We start from the raw sequence: 19,729 nt of genomic DNA on the forward strand, positions 1-19,729 counted from the left end.
TGGGGGGGTGGGGGGGAGAAGCCTCTTTTGAGAGGCTTTAAACAAAAGCCCCCAGCTGAGGGGAGGGGAAGTCTAAACGGTGCACTAGGAGCAGCTGGGGGAGAGGTGATGGAGAGAAGTTAACACTTGGCTTAAAAAGGAGGAACAAAATGGATTTGAAGTGCAACTAAATCACTTATTCATAGTTTGTTGGGGTTGGTTTGGGGGGAGGGGGGGTTGGATTTTGTTTGGGGGGGGGTTTGGAAGCAACTTTCTGTATAAATAACATGGGGGGGAAAGGTTTCTATTTAACTCGAGGGGTAAGGTACGAGCTCTGCCCTGGGGAAGGCCTCAGCTCTGGGAGCTCTGGGCCCATGGCTGCTCTCACACATTCCATGGTAGCATTTGCAGTCCTGCATTCAGTTCATTTAGTCACTACTTGGCTGGGGGGCTGGGGGGTTGTTTTTTACTATTATTATTATTATTATTATTATTATTATTAATTAATTAATTATTCCAAATGGACAAATTTGCTCTTTTTGGGGGTTGATTTTTCCCTTCAGTCCCTTTTGGGTTTATTTTTGTTACCCTTCAGTTCTATTTTTCACCCTTCTTCAGCTCCACTTTGAGTTGAGTTCTGTTTTGTTACCCTTCTTCAGCTCCACTTTGTCTTGAGTTGTATTTTCTTACCCTTCTTCAGCCCCACTTGGTGTTGAGTTGTATCTTTTTCCCCTTCTTCAGCTCCACTTTGAGTTGAGTTCTATTTTCTTACCCTTCTTCAGCTCCACTTGGTGTTGTCTTTTTTCACCCCTCTTCAGCTCCACTTTGTTGAGTTGTACTTTTCTATCCTTCTTCAGCTCCACTTTGAGTTGAGTTCTATTTTCTTACTCTTCTTCAGCCCCACTTGGTGTTGAGTTCTATTTTCTTACCCTTCTTCAGCTCCACTTGGTGTTGTCTTTCTCTCCCCCTTCCTCATCTGCACTTGGTGTTCAGTTGCACTTTTTTCCCCTTCTTCAGCCCCACTTTGAGTTCTGGTTTTTCACCCTTCAGCTCCCCTTGGTGTTGAGCTCTATTTTCCCCCCCCCCCTTCATCTCCACTTGGTGTTCAGTTGTGCTTTTTTCCCCTCCTTCAGCCCCACTTTGATTTCTGTTTTATTCACCCTTCAGCTCCCCTTGGTGCTGAGTTCTGTTTTTCCCCCCTTCCTCATCTCCCTTTGGTGTTGAGTTGTATCCATCCACCCTGCTCATCTTTAAAACACAAACCAATAAACAAACCAACCCTTTGAAAGATGAGTTAATGATTCTAGTCGTGAGTGACCAAGGCTGTGGGCTCCGCTGGGGCTTGGGGTTGGTTTTGTTGTCGTCAAGCACAGGCTGTGATGGTCTGCAAGGTTCTGCCTGGGACGTGCCATTGATTTTGACAGAGAAATTCCTTTTGGTTTCACACATCATAGGAAGGGAAAAGGGAAAAAAGCCAACCAAGAAAAGCCAGGAGGAAGTTGGGTTGGGGATTTTTTTGCGTTGCTCAAGCAGCAGATTGGTTTCTTTGGGGGTGCCCTTCCCCCCTCCCCTCAACAGCAAAAGACTCTCTTGCGTATTCCGATGTTCATTAAGCAAAAAGGTACATTAAGGCAGTTGTAACAAGTTGTCATCAGTGTTCTTGTTTATCCTTCTGTTAAACTAGGATCCTGTTGAGCTGTTTATCCAGTACTCTGATTAAAACAAAGGATTAATAACACCAGGGGGGAAAACTCTCTTCGTTATTTTCAACTCCCAGCTCGCCCTGCGGCCGCCGCGCACGGCCGGAGGGCTGCCGGCTGCCAGCTGGAGGGAGAAGTGGCAGAGCCAGGCAAGCCCTTCACTGAGGAGACCTGGAGGCAGGGAGGGAGAAGGGAGAGTGTCTGTGTGTGTGTGGCTGTGCAGGGCTGCATCGTGTCTGATGCCTTAGGGCTTGGTGCTTGCTGAGGGCTGAACTTCCAGAGAGGAGTTCAGCAGTGAGGCCACAGAGAAGCTTTCAAACCAGCCCAGGCCTTCCCTGCATGAGGGGACTGGGGGGGATGGAGCAGAGCTAGAAGGGGGGAGATTCAGATTGGATGTTAGGAAGAAGTTGTTCCCCAGGAGGGTGGTGAGAGCCTGGCACAGGCTGCCCAGGGAGGTGGTGGAAGCCTCCTGCCTGGAGGTGTTTGCAGCCAGGTTGGATGTGGCTGTGAGCAACCTGCTGTAGTGTGAGGTGTCCCTGGCCATGGCAGGGGGTTGGAGCTGGCTGAGCCTTGAGGTCCCTTCCAGCCCTGACAGTTCTGTGATTCTACACTGGGTTGAGGTTAGACTTGGATGGTCTCTGAGGTCTCTTCCAAGCTGATCTTGTCTGTGAAATACAGAATACAGTCAGCCAGGTTGGAACAGACCTTTGAGCTCATCCAGTCCAACCTGTCACCCAGCACCACCTGGATCTGTGGAATGGTTTGAAGCTGAGGGAGAGCAGGGATCTTAGCAAGGAGTTCTTCAGTGTGATGAGGGTGGGGAGACTGGAATAGGCTGCCCAGGGTGGTTGTGGCTGCCTCCTCCCTTGAGGTGTTTAAGGCCAGGTTGGATGGGACCTGATTGAGAGGTGTCCCTGCCCACGGTGGGAGGTTGGAGGAGATGAGCTCTGAGCTCACTTCCAACCTGAGCCATTCTTGGGTCCTATGATGTGCAGTTTGTCAGGCAGGTAGTAGCAGAGCTTGAAGGAGAGAGATCCAAGCCACTGAGCAGTGAGTCCCTCACTTGTTGAAACCCTGCGTTAGGGTGAGAAGGATTCCCCCTTGAAAGCAGGGCCAGAAGGGAGCCGCCAGCAGCGCTCCTGCACCATCTGCTGGGGGAGAAGCCCGCAGCTGCCTTCAGGCACGGGAGCTGAGCTGGCTCTCTGCGCTGCCCCAGCTGCAAACACCTCTTCAGCTTCAGGGAGGAACTCACACAGCAGGCAGTTGGGCTCGGGGGTTCCTTACCCCTTCAGGCTGCTGATGGAGAGTAGCCTGAACCAGGGCTCTGCTTAGCTGTAAACTAGCTACCAGTGGCTGGCTGCATGCAGGGGAGCAGGAAAGCACAGAGGAGAGGAAAATTCCTTTCAGTCTGGCACTGGCCTCAGAAGAAAAAGTTTCTCCCTTCCCTCCCTCCCTCCCTCCCTCCCTTCCTCCCTTCCTTCCCTCCCTTCCCTCCCTTCCTTCCCTCCCTTCCCTCCTTTCCTTCCCTCCCTTCCCTTCCTTCCCTTCCTTCCTTCCCTTCTGCTTTCCTTCCCTCCCTTCCTTCCCTCCCTTCCTTCCCTCCCTCCCTTCCTTCCCTCCCTCCCTTCCTTCCCTCCCTTCCTTCCCTCCCTCCCTTCCTTCCCTCCCTTCCTTCCCTCCCTTCCTTCCTTCCCTCCCTTCCTTCCCTCCCTTCCTTCCCTCCCTCCCTTCCTTCCTTTCCTTCCTTCCTTCTCTTCTGCTTTCTTTCTGGATGAGCTTTCAGGTCCCTTTCAACCTGGCCTTCAGCACCCCCAGGCAGGAGGCAGCCACAGCCTCCCTGGGCAGCCTGGGCCAGAGTCTCAGCAGCCTCCTGCTGAACAACTTCTTCCTCAGCTGCAGTCTGACCCTGCTGTGCCTCAGCTTCAAACCATTCCCCCTTGGCCTGTCTCTAGACCCCCTGATGGAAAGTCCCTCTGCAGCCTTCCTGCAGGATCCCTTCAGCTCCTGGCAGGCAGCTCTGAGGTGCCCCTGGAGCCTTCTCCTCTGCAGGCTGCACAGCCCCAGCTCCCTCAGCCTGTCCAGGTGCTCCAGACAGTTCCCATTCCTCAGTCCTGTGTCTGCCATACCCAGTTCAGAACACTGCAAAGCTCTCCACACCTTGGCCCCTTTGGTGTGTCCAGGAAAGGCCAAGGTACCTGAAGTGCCTCCCTTGCTTGCCAGGTGTCCTGGAACCTGTGGATGCCTTTGGATGCCTGCAGCTGGCTTCCCCCCAGCTGCCTCTGAGTGGCAGCTCTTGCTCAGCAGCTTACTCAGTACCATGCTGATCATGACTCAAGTCCTCCCTGCACTCCCCTTGATGACTTCAAGCTCTCTCTCTCTCCAGCTTTTGTCTTCATTCATCTCCCAGGCCTTCCAAAAACGCTAAATGCTTCCCTTGGGACTCCCCAGCTTTCTGGCTTTCCTCTCTGTCCTCACTGCTTGTGATTGTCCCCTGGCACTCAGCTCTGGGGAGTGCTGTGTCCAGTTTGGGCACCTCAGTGCAAGAGAGATGTGGAGGTGCTGGAGCCAGGGCAGAGCAGGGCAAGGAAGCTGGGAAGGGCCTGGGGAATACATCTGATGGAGAGCAGCTGAAGGAGCTGGGGATGGTTAGTGTGGAGAAGAGGAGGCTGAGGGGAGACCTCACTGCTCTCTACAACTGCCTGAAAGGAGGTTGTGGAGAGGCTGCTGCTGGTCTCTTCTCACAGGGAGTTAGTGATGGAACAAGAGACAATGGCCTCAAGCTGCAGCAGGGTAGGTTTAGAATGGACAGCAGGAAAAGAAGTTACTCTCACAAGAGTGGTCAGGGCTTGGAATGTGCTGCCCAGGGAGGTGGTGGAGTCCCCAAGCCTGGCTGTGTTTCAGGGTGGTTTGGCTGTGGTGCCTGGGGCTGTGGTTTAGGGCTGAGCCTTGCAGAGCAGGGCTCTGGGTTGGACTTGGTGCTCCTGAGGCTCTTTTCCAAGCTGAATGTTTCTCATTCTGTGACTCTTCAGCCTGGTCCCTCTGAACTGACTCAGCCCCTGATGAGTAGTGGCAGTCCTGGCTAATGACAGGATCCTCTTCCTGGCATTATTGATTGCAGGTCTCCTTTCCTGCTGACCCCTGCCCTGAGGCCTTGCAGCAGTGGAACGGAGCAGAAGGATGTTCATGGAATCACAGAATGCTCTGGGTTGGAAGGCACCTCCAAAGCTCATCCAGTCCAACCCCTCTGCACTCAGCAGGGACACCCTCCACTAGGTCAGGTTGGTGAAAGGCCTCTCCCCAAGTCTTCCCCCTGGGCCTGTCTCTAGACCCCCTGATGGAAAGTCCCTCTGCAGCCTTCCTGCAGGATCCCTTCAGCTCCTGGCAGGCAGCTCTGAGGTGCCCCTGGAGCCTTCTCCTCTGCAGGCTGCACAGCCCCAGCTCCCTCAGCCTGTGCTCCCAGCAGAGCTGCTCCAGCCCTTGGAGCATCTTTGTGGCCTCCTCTGGACTCCCTCCAGCAGCTCTGTGTCCTTCTCCTGCTGGGGACAGCAGAACTGGAGGCAGGGTTGGAGGTGAGGTCTGAGCAAAGCAGAGCCCAGGGGCAGAATCCCCTCTGCTGCCCTGCTGCCCACCCTGCTCTGGCTGCAGCTCAGGACAGGATTTGCCTGACAGAGGGAAGTCTTTGGCAGACCTGGAGAGCACACTGTGTGCCTGCTCTGTGCTTGACCAGCAGCATGTCCTAAGGCCAGTGATGGTTTGTGTCACCCTCATGCATCCTAAATGAACCTTGAAGAGCTGCAGGCTTCCTTCCCAGGCTGTTGGGTAAGGACCTGCTCCTTGCAAGCTCTCCAAGTGGCACAGATTTGTCAGTGGCCAAGGCAGGTCCTGCTGAGGGATCCTCTTCTGGCCTCCTGGACACCCTGCCCGAGTGGAAGTCTCCCCTTGGGCAGTTAATGATGAGACTGCAGGACACATCTCTGCACACTCCCAGGCTCAGACTCTGTGTGTGGCAGCTGGGCAGGAGGGTCCCGGGGTGAAACTGCTCCCATGTGTTGTGGAAGTCACTCAGGAAAGGTTGAGATCAGGAGTGAATCATGTCTGCAAAAACAGCCACTGGCACCACTTGGGACCAAAGCCTTGCCTGGCAGAGCCTTTGGTGACCCTGCTGCCAGGGCCTGGGCTGGCACAGCCCCAGGGGAGCTGCAGGTTTCTGTTCCCTTCCTCTCCAAGGTTCAGTTAGGGCTTAGCTGCATCCCTGGCTTGGAAGTTCAACTCTGCCTGCAGTCAGCTCAGCAGCTGCTGACATGGTTGGATGCTTCCCAGCCCCCTCACCTGCTTCCCAACCCCCTCAGCTGCTTCCCAGTCCCCTCACCTGCTTCCCAACCCCCTCACCTGCTTCCCAACCCCCTCACCTGCTTCCCAGCCCCCTCACCTGCTTCCCAGCCCCCCCAGCTGCTTCCCAGCCCCCTCACCTGCTTCCCAGTCCCCTCACCTGCTTCCCAACCCCCTCACCTGCTTCCCAGTCCCCTCACCTGCTTCCCAGCCCCCTCAGCTGCTTCCCAGCCCCCCCAGCTGCTGCCCAGCCCCCTCAGCTGCTTCCCAGCCCCCCCAGCTGCTGCCCAGCCCCCTCACCTGCTTCCCAACCCCCTCACCTGCTTCCCAACCCCCTCACCTGCTTCCCAGCCCCCTCAGCTGCTTCCCAGCCCCCCCAGCTGCTGCCCATGCCCCCAGAGCTCCCAGTCTGCTCTTCCCTGCCCTGGAGCCCTGCCAGTGTGTGCCCCTGCAGTGCTGTGCTGCAGTGGCCTTGCTGTGCTCTACTTCTGGCTCAGGCTGTGGCTGTCCCTGTTCCCCTTCCCCTGTGCTGGGTGCAGTGCAGGGCCTGCAGCTGCCAGCAGGCCTGGGAGTTCCTCACTGCTCCATGAATGAGCCACACTGAGAATGGCTTTGAAGCCCTGTTGTGCTTTTCCTCCTTCACTCCTGCTGCAAGAAGCCTGCATACATTTAGTGTCACTTAGTCACACATGAGGAAGACTCTCCTGGTGCCAGGAGAGGGGGAAAAAATTCATGGAAAGGCCACTTGCGAAAAAAACCTCTTTCATGTCTCCTAAATCCTGCAGGGCTGCAGCCAGCTCTGGAGCACTCAGCACAGCAAGGAGCTGGAGCTGAGGGAGCAGCTCCAGGAGAATGCCCAGGGGGTTGGAGCAGCTCTGCTGTGAGCACAGGCTGAGGGAGCTGGGGGTGTTCAGCATGGAGAGGAGAAGGCTCCAGGGGACCTAACAGCAGCCTGCCAGGAGCTGAAGGGGCTACAGGAAGACTGCAGAGGGACTCAGGGACAGGAGCAGGGCCAATGGTTTGAAATGAGAGCAGAGCAGATTGAGATTGGATGTGAGGAACAAGCTCTGCACCAGGAGGCTGCTGGAACACTGCAACAGGTTGCCCAGGGAGGGAGCTGAGGCTCCATCCCTGAAGATATTCCAGGTGAGGCTGGGCAGGGCTGTGAGCAACCTGATCCGGTGGAGGATGCTCCTGCTGAGTGCAGGAGGTTGGACTGGATGGCTTCTGGAAGTCCCTCTCACCCCAACCTACTCTGTGCTAGGGGTGAAGAGATGAGAGGCTTCCACCCTCACCCTGAAGCTGAGCTCTCATTCTACCACATGATGTAGCTTTGAGAGGCACTGCACTGGGTGATGATGCCATGATCCAAGAGCAGCTCCACATCACAGCACACAGCACATTAGAGGCTGAAAGGGCCCTCCAGAGAGCATCCAGCCCAACCCCCTGCCAGAGCAGCATCACCCAGGGCAGGCTGCACAGGAAGGCATCCAGGTGGGGTTGGAAAGGCTCCAGAGAAGGAGACTCCACAACCTCTCTGGGCAGCCTGCTCCAGGGCTCTGCCACCCTCACTGTCAAGAAGTTTCTCCTCATGTTGAGTTGAAACCTTCTGTGTTCAAGCTTCTATCCATTGTTCCTTATTCCTGTGCACCACCACAAAGAGCTTGGCCCCCTCCACTTGCCCCCCAGCCCTCAGCTATTGATAGACATTGATCAGATCCCTCTCAGCCTTCTCTTCTCCAGGCTAAACAGCCCCAGGGCTCTCAGTCTCTCTTCACAGGGGAGATGCTCAAGTCCCCTAAGCATCCTCCTGGCTCTCCCTTGGCCTCTCTCCAGCAGGTCTCTGTCTCTCTTGACCTGGGGAGCCCAGCACTGGGCACAGGATTGCAGCTGTGGTCTCAGCAGGACAGAGCAGAGGGGGAGCAGAAGCTCCCCAGCCCTGCTGGCCACACTTTTCCTGCTGCCCCCCAGGATCCCCTTGGCTCTCTTGGCCCCCAGGGCACATTGCTGTCCCATGCAGAGCTTGCTGCCCAGCAGCACTCCAAGGTCTTTCTCCACACACACTGTTTTTGTCCCTGGATCAGCTCTTCAGCCAGCAGCACTCCTTGTTTAGGTGCTGCTGTTGTGCATTTTGGAGTCAGTCCATGCCTGGCATTGAAGGCCTGGGCTGAGGAATGCCTCCAGAGAAGCTCAGTGAACATTTCCAGCCTGCTTTGTGACCTAGAAGTGGTTAATGATCACATTGGTCTCCTGCCAATAAAGTTAAATCCACGGGGCATGTAATTTAGGAACTGGAGTGGGCAGAGGGCTGGAGGCTGCCTCCTGAGCTCAGAAAAGCAAACAGAATCACTCAGTGATGATCCCTGGCCATGGAGCTCTCAGCCACATTTGTCACAGCAGCCTTGGAGGTGGGCAGGAGGCTCAGCCAAGCAGCCAGAGCCAGCAGCATGCTCTCAGGAACAGCCCAGCTCAGTCCTCCCTGTCAGTGCCTTGTTTTCATTGCTCACTCCCTGTGCTGGAGTCCTGCTCTGTGGTTCCAGGGGGGGTGACATCATTTTTCCTTTCCTCCTTTCAGGCTGCTGCCCTTTTCCTGTCCTTCCATGCCACCCCTCTGCTGGGTGCACGTAGCCCTCTGCCCCTCCTTGGGTTCTGGGGAGTTCTGCCCAGGGAGGTTCTTCTCCCCTTCTGCTCTGCCCTGCTGAGGCCTCCCCTGCATCCAGCCCTGGGCTCCCCAGCTCAGGAGGGACAGGGATCTGCTGCAGAGAGGCCAAGGGAGGGCTCCAAGGCTGCTGAAGGGACTGCAGCACTGCCTGGGGAGGAGAGGCTGAGAGCCCTGGGGCTGTTCAGTCTGGAGAGGAGAAGGCTGAGGGGGATCTGATCAATGTCTATCAATAGCTGAGGGCTGGGGGTCAGGAGGCAGGGGACAGGCTCTGCTCAGCTGCACCCTGGGATAGGACAAGGGGTAATGGATAGAAACTGCAGCCCAGGAGGTTCCAGCTCAACATGAGGAGGAACTTCTTCCCTGGGAGGGTCCCAGAGCCCTGGAGCAGGCTGCCCAGAGAGGTTGTGGAGTCTCCTTCTCTGGAGCCTTTCCAGCCCCACCTGGATGTGTTCTGTGTGACCTGTGCTGGGTTCTGTGCTCCTGCTCTGGCAGGGGCTTGGACTCCATGATCTTTGAAGGTCCTTTCCAACCCCTGACATCCTCTGGTCCTATGAAAACAACCAACCAACCACAGCCATGGAGGCTGAACAGGAACAGGGCAATACAAACAACAATCAAAGCTAGAAAACAATCATCCCCATTGCTAAGGACACAGAGCTGCTGGAGAGAGCCCAGAGGAGGCCACAAAGATGCTCCAGGGGCTGGAGCAGCTCTGCTGTGAGCACAGGCTGAGGGAGCTGGGGCTGTGCAGCCTGCAGAGGAGAAGGCTCCAGGGGCACCTCAGAGCTGCCTGCCAGGAGCTGAAGGCATCCTGCAGGAAGGCTGCAGAGGGACTTTCCATCAGGGGGTCTAGAGACAGGCCAAGGGGGAATGGTTTGAAGCTGAGGCACAGCAGGGTCAGACTGCAGCTGAGGAAGAAGTTCTTCAGCAGGAGGCTGCTGAGACTCTGGCCCAGGCTGCCCAGGGAGGCTGTGGCTGCCTCCTGCCTGGGGGTGCTGAAGGCCAGGCTGGATGAGGCCTTGAGCAGCTGAGTGTAGCTGAGAGGTGTCCCTGGGCATGGAGGGGAGGTTGGGGCAGCTGAGCTCTGAGCTCCCTTCCAGCCTGAGCCATTCAGTGCTTGTATGATCCAGGGCAGGGGGCTTCAGTGTTTCTGCTGTCACCTTTCCATCCAAGGGCATTCTGAGGGGAATGAAAACGAACTCCCAGCTCAGCCAGGAGCTGAGGCTTGGTGCTGTTGGTCTTTGTTTCATGCTGTTCATTTGGTGTGCTTGATTGTCTGCCATCCACCTCAGACCACAGGACCCAGTGAGTGGCCTCCATGTTCACTCTCAGCAGCTAATTACCTCTGCTGGTTTTTCCACCCAGTGCTACTGCACACAACATTTCCCTTCATTCCCCCCCAGTGCTGCAGAAGAAGCAGCAGCATTCACTGCTGAACCTATTTGCCCTCAGAGCCAGGAAGTCATGAACTCCTTTTTGAGGGCTGGGGGAAAGAAGCAAACACAGAATGACTCTGGGCAAGACACTCTGTCTGCCTCAGCAGGCACTCAAACATCTCTCATGGAGAAAGGCCTCTGCCAGGGCCAGTTGTGGCCCAGGTATTTTTAGCCTGCCCTTGCTTACACTGCTTTCAAGCTGCAGCAGCTCACTGAAGGCAGAGGGTGGAAGCCTGGATGAGTTCCCCACGGTGAGGACAGGCTTTGGCTGCTGGCATGTGAACCTAAAGCTGTTCCTCTCCCCCCTGATGCTGGAGTTGGTCATCTCTTGATGTTTACTACACTTGGCAGTGAACAGGAAGGAACTTAGCTAACATTTTGGGCTGGCAGATGTGCTTTCTCCTCCTGAAGCCTACAGCTGCCTTGCTGCACGAGGGGCAAGAGGCTGACAGACTCACTGCCTCTGCCCTGCTCAGCCTCACCAGCAGCTTGTCTCCACAATAACCTGGGAGGGAAGGCTGGCAGAGAGTGCCCATGCTGTGGGCAGCCAGCTGAGTCTCAAGGGATTGGTGGGAGAAATTCAGAGCAGGAATCTTTGTCCTCAAGAGCCTCTGTAGCCACGGACAGACACATTCGTTTGCCTCAGCTGCTCAGCACAGAAAGGCATCAGAGGTCATCCAGTGCCTAAATACTTCCTATGTGCAGTTATCTGTTGGACAGACAGGCAGACAGGGGCATCAGGATGCAGCCCCATCAAGCAGGTAGCTGCTGGGCAGCTCCTGAGCTCTGCTGTTCAACACCTCCATCAATGGCATTGGTGAGGGGATGGACAGACAGACAGACAGACAGACAGAGTCTGCTCAGCAAGTTTGCTGCTGATACCAAGCTGGGAGGCTTGGCTGAGACACCTGAGGGCTGTGCTGCCATTCAGTGAGACCTGCACAGACTGAGAGCTGGGCAGAGAGGAACCTGCTGAGGTTCAACAAGGATGAGAGCAGAGTCCTGCCCCTGGGAAGCAATAATAACCTGCAGCAGGACAGGCTGGGAGGGGATCTGCTGGAGAGCAGCCCCAAGGAGAAGCACCTGGGAGTGCTGGTGGGGAACAAGTTCTGCATGGGACAGCAATGTGCCCTGGGGGCCCAGAAGGCCAAGGGGGTCCTGGGGGGCATCCAGAGGAGTGTGGCCAGCAGAGCCAGGGAGGTTCTGCTCCTGCAGGATCCCTTCAGCTACTGGCAGGCAGCTCTAAGGTCCCCCCAGAGTCTTCTCCTCTCCAGGCTGAGCACCCCCAGCTCCCTCAGCCTCTCCTCATGGCAGAGCTGCTCCCAGCCCTCTCCAAATGCAGTGGAAGCCTTCTAAGAGCCCTCAGCCATTGTGTTAGCCTTTGGAATCAGATCCTCCACAAGGGAAGCCTCAGCAGAGAATGTGCAGGAAGAGCTTGGCCCTGCCAGCAGGGGCTTGGGTGTGAGGATTTCTCCTGGGGGGGGAAACAGCCATTAGGAAAATGCTTGCTGCTAGCTGGGAGCATCAGGTTGCTAAGTGACACGATGGGATGCTTGCTGCTCCCTCACTGCCCACCCCCAGTGCTGCAAGGAACAGCAGCAGAGGGGGGAAGGGGGTGAGGGAGAACCAAAAGGCTGAGTTCCTAGTGAAAAATAAACACACACTTGCAGCCCCCCAAAGGAAAAGGAGATGGAGGCAGAGCAAAACAAACGCCCTACAAATACATTCTGGGGCTGGGGTTCTAACCAGGAGAATCCAGGCAGGATTAGGGGAAGGAGGTGTGCAAGAAGCAGTGCACAGGTGCATGCCCTCAGAGAGGGAGCCTGAGGGCCAGACCCTGCTCCCAGCCTCAGGCAGAGAATGGAGTGGAGTGGAATGGAATGGAATGGAATGGAATGGAGTGGAGTGGAGTGGAGTGGAGTGGAGTGGAGTGGAGTGGAATAGAATAGAATAGAATAGAATAGAATAGAATAGAATAGAATAGAATAGAATAGAATAGAATAGAATAGAATAGACCAGGTTGGAAGAGACCTTTGAGATCACCAAGTCCAACCTATCACCCAGCACCATCTAATCAACCAAACCACCAAGGGCCTCATCCAGGGATGGTGACTCCACCACCTCCCTGGGCAGCACATCCCAATGGCCAGTCCCTCTTGCTGGGAAGATTTCTTTCTCACCTTCAGCCTAAGCCTCCCCTGGCACAGCTTGAGACTGTGTCCTCCTGTTCTGGTGCTGCTTGCCTGGGAGAAGAGACCAACCCCCACCTGGCTACAACCTCCCTTCAGGGAGTTGTAGAGAGCAAGAAGGTCTCCCCTGAGCCTCCTCTTCTCCAGGCTAAGCAACCCCAGCTCCCTCAGCCTCTCCTCCCAGGGCTGTGCCCCAGACCCCTCCCCAGCTTTGTTGCCCTTCTCTGGACACCTTCCAGCAGCTCAACATCTTTCCTAAGCTGAGGGGCCCAGAACTGGTCACAGGACTCAAGGTGTGGCCTAACCAGTGCTGAGCACAGGGCAGAAGGACTTCTTAGTAACCTCCTTGTCACTGGAGGGAGAGGCTGAGGGAGCTGGGGGTGTTCAGCCTGGAGGAGACTTAGGGAGGACCTTATCACTCTCTACAACTACCTGCAAGGAAGCCATAGTCAGGTGGGGGTCAGGCACTGCTCCCAGGCAACTTGTGACAGGACAAGAGGCCATGGCCTGAAGCTGTGCCAGGGGAGGTTTAGGTTGGATGTTAGGAAGCACTTCCTCATGGAAAGGCTGATTAGGCACTGGGATGGACTGCCCAGGGAGGTGCTGGAGTCTCCATCCCTGGAGGCCTTTAAGGACAGCTTGGATGTGGCACTTGGTGGCAGGGTTTAGCTGATGTGGTGGTGTTAGGTCACAGGCTGGAGCTGATGATCTCAGAGGTCTTTTCCAGCCTCAGTGACTCTGTGACTCATGTGCACAGGTCTGTATGTGTGCACATGGATGTGTTTGTATCCCATTTCCCATCAGAGGAAGGCTGTCTGCACCACAGGCCATGCCACACGTGGCTTTATTGCTGCTCACTTTGGGCTCAAAGGCTTCACACCCTGTGGCTTTTTGTGACTTCAGCCACGCCAGCTCAGCTGCCTCAGCTGGGTCACATCAATTCAGCACAGCTTTGCAATCTCTTGGCACTCATCAGGGAAATTGGGACAAGGACAAGGCTGAGATGGAGAGGAGAAAATGTCTGCATCAAACACCCCAGGAAAGCATGCAGGGGAAGCTGATGAGCTTGGGGGTAGAAAGTAGAGAAGGTGGAGAAGTGAGCACAAGCAGCACAGAGAAGTGAGCACAAGCTGGACAGAGGAGTCAGAGCAAGCTGCACAGAGAAGTGAGCACAAGCTGCACAGAGGAGTCAGAGCAAGCTGCACAGAGAAGTCAGAGCAAGCTGCACAGAGAAGTCAGAGCAAGCTGCACAGAGAAGTGAGCACAAGCTGCACAGAGAAGTCAGAGCAAGCTGCACAGAGAAGTGAGCACAAGCTGCACAGAGAAGTGAGCACAAGCTGCACAGAGAAGTGAGCACAAGCTGCACAGAGAAGTCAGAGCAAGCTGCACAGAGGAGTCAGAGCAAGCTGCACAGAGAAGTCAGAGCAAGCTGCACAGAGAAGTGAGCACAAGCTGCACAGAGAAGTCAGAGCAAGCTGCACAGAGAAGTGAGCACAAGCTGCACAGAGAAGTCAGAGCAAGCTGCACAGAGGAGTCAGAGCAAGCTGCACAGAGGAGTCAGAGCAAGCTGCACAGAGAAGTGAGCACAAGCTGCACAGAGAAGTCAGAGCAAGCTGCACAGAGAAGTCAGAGCAAGCTGCACAGAGAAGTCAGAGCAAGCTGCACAGAGAAGTGAGCACAAGCTGCACAGAGAAGTCAGAGCAAGCTGCACAGAGAAGTGAGCACAAGCTGCACAGAGGAGTCAGAGCAAGCTGCACAGAGAAGTGAGCACAAGCTGCACAGAGAAGTGAGCACAAGCTGCACAGAGAAGTCAGAGCAAACTGCACAGAGAAGTGAGCACAAGCTGCACAGAGAAGTGAGCACAAGCTGCACAGAGGAGTCAGAGCAAGCTGCACAGAGAAGTCAGAGCAAGCTGCACAGAGGAGTCAGAGCAAGCTGCACAGAGAAGTCAGAGCAAGCTGCACAGAGAAGTCAGAGCAAACTGCACAGAGAAGTGAGCACAAGCTGCACAGAGAAGTCAGAGCAAGCTGCACAGAGAAGTGAGCACAAGCTGCACAGAGAAGTCAGAGCAAGCTGCACAGAGGAGTCAGAGCAAGCTGGACAATTCCTTGCCCCCTCTGTTGCATTCAAGAAACCCTCTGTCGACATGGGCCAGCAGCCAGCACCTACAGAATCGTGGAATGGTTTAGGAAGGGACCTCCAAAGCTCACCCAGTCCTAACATCCAATCTCAATCTCCCCACTTCTACTTTTGCTCCATCCCCCCCAGTCCTATCCCTCCCTGACACCCTCAAAAGTCCCTCCCCAGCTTTCTTGGAGCCCCCTGCACATCCTGGGAGGCCACAATTAGGTCTCCTGGGAGCCTTCTCCTCTCCAGCCTGCACAACCCCAACTCCCTCAGTCTGTCCTCACAGCAGAGCAGCTCCAGCCCTCTGCTCATCCTCGTGGCCCTTCTCTGGACACCTTCCAGCCCCTCCAGACCCTTCCTGTCCTAGGGGCTCCAGAACTGGCCCCAGAGCTGCAGCTGTGGTCTCAGCAGAGTGGAGCAGAGGGGCAGAATCCCCTCCCTGGCCCTGCTGGCCACACTTGCTGCAGCCCAGGCTCTGCTTGGCTCTCTGGGCTGCAAGAAATTCTTCCCCATGAGGGGGTTGGCAGTGGATGATCCTTGAGGTCCCTTCCAAGCCTAACAATCCTGTGTTTCTATGCTCAGCCCAAGCCAAGTTGCTGCCTTAACAGATGGAAGCTTGTTAAAAAATCTTGATCCCAATATGTTAAGCCTGCAGATATGCTGCAAATGGTGAAGTATGACTTGTGAGTCAAGCCCCAGTGGAATGGATGTCTCATACTTTGGAAGTCTCAGCTTCACATTCAAGACCAAACATTTGCCACTTTGTGATGGTTTGGTTTGTGATTTTGGGGGGGTTTACTCGTTCAGAAGCAAACTCTTCCCCTCTTCTGCTCGTGTCCCTCCTTTGCTGTCTTTTACCCAGGGCAGGTTATGTATTTCATTAGTTCAGGAGAGCATGATTATGTTTATTATTTCTTCAGCTTATGAAGTTCTCACCTCCTGTCTTTATCACCCAGATGACACCTGAAGCACCAAGCTAAGGGACTTCCCAAGGCCACCCTGCATACATGAGTATGGCAGCCTGGGCCAGAGTCTCAGCAGCCTCCTGCTGAAGATCTTCCTCCTCAGCTCCACTCTAACCCTGCTCTGCCTCAGCTTCAAACCATTCCCCCTTGGCCTGTCTCTGGACCCCCTGATGGGAAGTCCCTCTGCAGCCTTCCTGCAGGATCCCTTCAGCTCTTCTCCAGGCTGCACAGCCCCAGCTCCCTCAGCCTGTGCTCACAGCAGAGCTGCTCCAGCCCTTGGAGCATCTCTGTGGCCTCCTCTGGACTCTCCAGCAGCTCTGTGTCCTCCTGCTGGGGACAGCAGAGCTGGAGGCAGGATTGGAGGTGAGCTCTGAGCAGAGCAGAGCCCAGGGGCAGAATCCCCTCTGCTGCCCTGCTGCCCACCCTGCTCTGGCTGCAGCCCAGCACACAGTTGCCTCTGGGCTGCAGGAGGGCACTGCTGGCTCCTAGGGAGCTGCTCAGCACCCAGCACCCCCAAGGCTCTTTCTGCAGAGCTGCTCCCAACCCACTCTGCACTCAGCCTGGATTTGTGCCTGGGATTGCACTGACCCAGGTGCAGATCCTTGCCCTTGGACTTCTTGACCCTCATGCAGCTGGCACTGGCCCTTTTCCTTTTGGAGGAGATGAATTTTCAACCAGAAAACCTAAAACCAGGAATGGATTGAGCTTCTTTTGTGGGGTGGTTGGGAGGGGGTTTGGTTTGATTTGGGTTGGGTTTGGGTTTGGTTTGGATTGGGTTTGGTTTGGATTGGGTTTGGTTTGGTTTGGTTTTGGTTTGGATTGGTTTTGGTTTGGTTTGGGTTAGCTTGGGTTTGGCTTGGGTTGGGTTGGGTTTTGTTTTGTTTTGGGTTAGCTTGGGTTTGGGTTGGGTTGGGTTGGGTTTTGTTTTGTTTTGGGTTAGCTTGGGTTTGGGTTGGGTTTTGGTTTGGTTTGGGTTAGCTTGGGGTTGGTTTGGGTTTTGGTTTGGTTTGGGTTAGCTTGGGGTTGGTTTGGGTTGGTTTTGTGTTGGTTTGGATTTGGGTTGGGTTGGGTTAGGGCTTGATTTTGTTTGGTTTGAGTTTGGGTTTGGCTTTGTTTGGTTTGGTTTGTTTTGGGGTTGGGTTGGGTTTTGGGTTGGGTTGGGTATGGTTTGGGTATGGTTTGGGTTTGGTTTGGTTTGGGTTTGGTTTGGGTTTGATTTGTTTTGGGTTTGGGGTTGGGTTGGGGTTGGGTATGGTTTGGTTATGGTTTGGGTTTGATTTGTTTTGGGTTTGGGGTTGGGTTGGGTTTTGGGTTGGGTTGGGTATGGTTTGGTTATGGTTTGGGTTTGGTTTGGTTTGGGTTTGGTTTGGGTTTGATTTGTTTTGGGTTTGGGGTTGGGTTGGGTTTTGGGTTGGGTTGGGTATGGTTTGGTTATGGTTTGGGTTTGGTTTGGTTTGGGTTTGGTTTGGGTTTGGTTTGTTTTGGGTTTGGGGTTGGGTTGGGTTTTGGGTTGGGTATGGTTTGGTTATGGTTTGGGTTTGGTTTGGTTTTGGGTTTGGTTATAGTTTGGTTTGGTTTTGGTTTAGTTTGGTTCTTTTTCACTCCTCCTAACCCTAGATTTGAGCCCAGCTGAATAAAGTTACCTTCCAAGGGAAAGAAGGGAGAGGGAGCAGAGTGCTAATGCAGGAAGGTAACACATGAAGCTCCTCACAGTGCAGCCCCACCACTGCACTTGTCAGGAACAGTGTCAGGGTAGGTGCTGAAGGCTTCCCTGGAGTCATTCACACCACATGGGCTGAAGAGCACAATGGCCACAGCTTAGTTTTAAAAGAAGGAGAAATATGAACTTGGAGAATTCCCTGCCCTGTCCTGCCAGGCTGCACATTTGCTGTGGCAAGGGCCAGCCTTGCTGCAGCCTGTCTCTGGGCTGGGTTTTGCTCCCTCAATATGTTGTGCTAGTTTGAGGCTTCTCATCCATCAGGGGATAGTGCCCACAAAATTATTACCAGGAGCCTCTTCTGCAAGCAAATGTTCACTGAGCACCTAGAGACTCAATCAGCTTCTCACCCTCTCTGTAGAACAGAAAAGAAGAAGAATCACAGAATGTTAGGGGTTGGAAGGGACCTCCAGAGATCACCCAGTCCAACCTCTCTGCCAGAGCAGAATGACCTAGGGCAGGGCACACAGGAACTCATCCAGGTGGGGTCAGAAAGGCTCCAGAGCAGGAGACTCCACAGCCTCTCTGGGCAGCCTGCTCCAGGGCTCTGCCACCCTCAGCATACAGAAGTGTCTCCTCCTGTTGAGGTGCAGCCTCCTGTGTTCCATCTTGTCCCTGGTGTTCCTTGGCCTGTCACTGGGCACCACCACAGAGAGCCTGGCACCTTCATCCTGACCCCCAGCCCTCAGCTATTGATAGACATTGATCAGATCCCTCTCAGCCTTCTCTTCTCCAGACTGAACAGCCCCAGGGCTCTCAGTCTCTCCTCATAGCAGAGGTGTTCAAGGCCTTCAATCATCCTCATTGCTCTGTGTTGGACTCTCTCCAGCAGGTCCCTGTCTCTCTGGGACTGGGGACATCCCTTAGGCTGATGGGCAGAGTTCCTGCAGCTAGCATAAATCCATGCAGGTCCAGTGAAATGAGTGTGCCCATCACTCACCCCTGCCTTGTGTGCAAGCCTGATGTCATTTCCAGTCAGATCAATTTGAACTTGCATTCCAGCTCTACAATGATGTAAAAAAGGAGCTTATAGAAGGATTAAAACCATGTTAATGTTGATTTAAGGTTAAGGGGGGGCTCCAAGAAAGCTGGGGAGGGACTTCTTGAGGGTGTCAGGGAGTGATAGGACTGGGGGGGATGGAGCAAAACTAGAAGTGGGGAGTTTGAGATTGGATGTTAGGAAGAAGTTGTTCCCCATGGGGGTGGTGAGAGCCTGGCACAGGCTGCCCAGGGAGGTGGTGGAAGCCTCATCCCTGGAGGTGTTTGCAGCCAGGCTGGAGGTGGCTGTGAGCAACCTGCTGCAGTGTGAGGTGTCCCTGGCCATGGCAGGGGGGTTGGAACTGGCTGAGCCTTGAGGTCCCTTCCAGCCCTGGCAGCTCAGTGATTCCATGACTTTTTTAACCAAGCAAACAAGAGCTGCTTAGGGTCTAAAGAGTGACAAGGGCTGGGAGCTGGGCAGGTTTAACCTGGATTAATTTAACCTGGTGATGCTCTGCTTTAAATGCAATGAACAGAGGCTCCTTCTATCACCTTCAGCATGCAGACAGTGCTGTCCTGTGCCAGCTGGTTTTAAACTGTGGGCATACAGCACAACATTAGCCAGTTTCAAGGCCCGGCTTGAGAGGGTGCTGGGACATCCTCATTTAATCTATACCCTTACCCTGAAAGGTTGGACTGGATGAGGTCCCTTCCAACCTGGGATTCTATGAGTTCCATGAAGAGCAGAGACAGGCAAGCTTGTGTTGGAGGAAAGTATTTGTGATGGAGTACATCCAGCTCCTTCTCCACTCCTATGATCCCCTCTAGTGGTCAGCAATCATCTGCTCAACGCTGCTTAGTACTTCGGATTACTTCTGCCTCTCCTGTTTCACCGGGAGATCTGGGTTGTATTCCTGTGCTGTGTGTAAGAAAGACAAAGCAACTGTTGTTCAGCCTGGAGAAGAGAAGGCTCCAGGCAAACCTAATAGCAGCCTGCCAGTACTTAAAGGGGCTACAGGAAGGATGGAGAGAGACTGTTCCCAAAGGCCTGCAGGGACAGCACCAGGGACAGTGGTTTGAAATGAGAGCAGAGCAGATTGAGATTGGATGTGAGGAACAAGTTCTGCATCCAGTGCATAGCTGTGGATGCTGGCTGTCTCCTGGGTGCTGAGAGAAGGAATAGCCTCAGAGGCTGATCTTGCCTTCCCAAAAGCTTCCTCAGACTGCTTTGGGCAACTGAGTTACAGGCAGGGATCTGCGATGCCCAGGTGGTGTGAGCAGGAGCTCTTTCTGTCTTCTGGGGCTGAAATTGTTGCCTGCTGAAGTCAGAGAGTCACAGAATGTGAGGGGCTGGAAGGGACCTCGAGAGATCATCCAGTCCACAGGGATGCATCCAGGTGAGTTTGGAAAGGCTCCAGAGAAGGAGACTCCACAACCTCTCTGGGCAGCCTGCTCCAGGGCTCTGGGACCCTCACAGGGAAGAAGTTCCTCCTTGTGTTGAGGTGGAACCTCCTGTGCTGCAGTTTCCATCCCTTACTCCTTGTCCTATCCCAGGGTGCAGCTGAGCAGAGCCTGTCCCCTGCCTCCTGACCCCCAGCCCTCAGCTTTTGATAGATATTGATCAGATCCCTCTGCCCCGGCGGCGGG

The sequence above is a fragment of the Dryobates pubescens genome, chromosome 5, assembly GCF_014839835.1.
Source record: "Dryobates pubescens isolate bDryPub1 chromosome 5, bDryPub1.pri, whole genome shotgun sequence".
In the NCBI taxonomy this organism is placed as follows: domain Eukaryota; kingdom Metazoa; phylum Chordata; class Aves; order Piciformes; family Picidae; genus Dryobates; species Dryobates pubescens.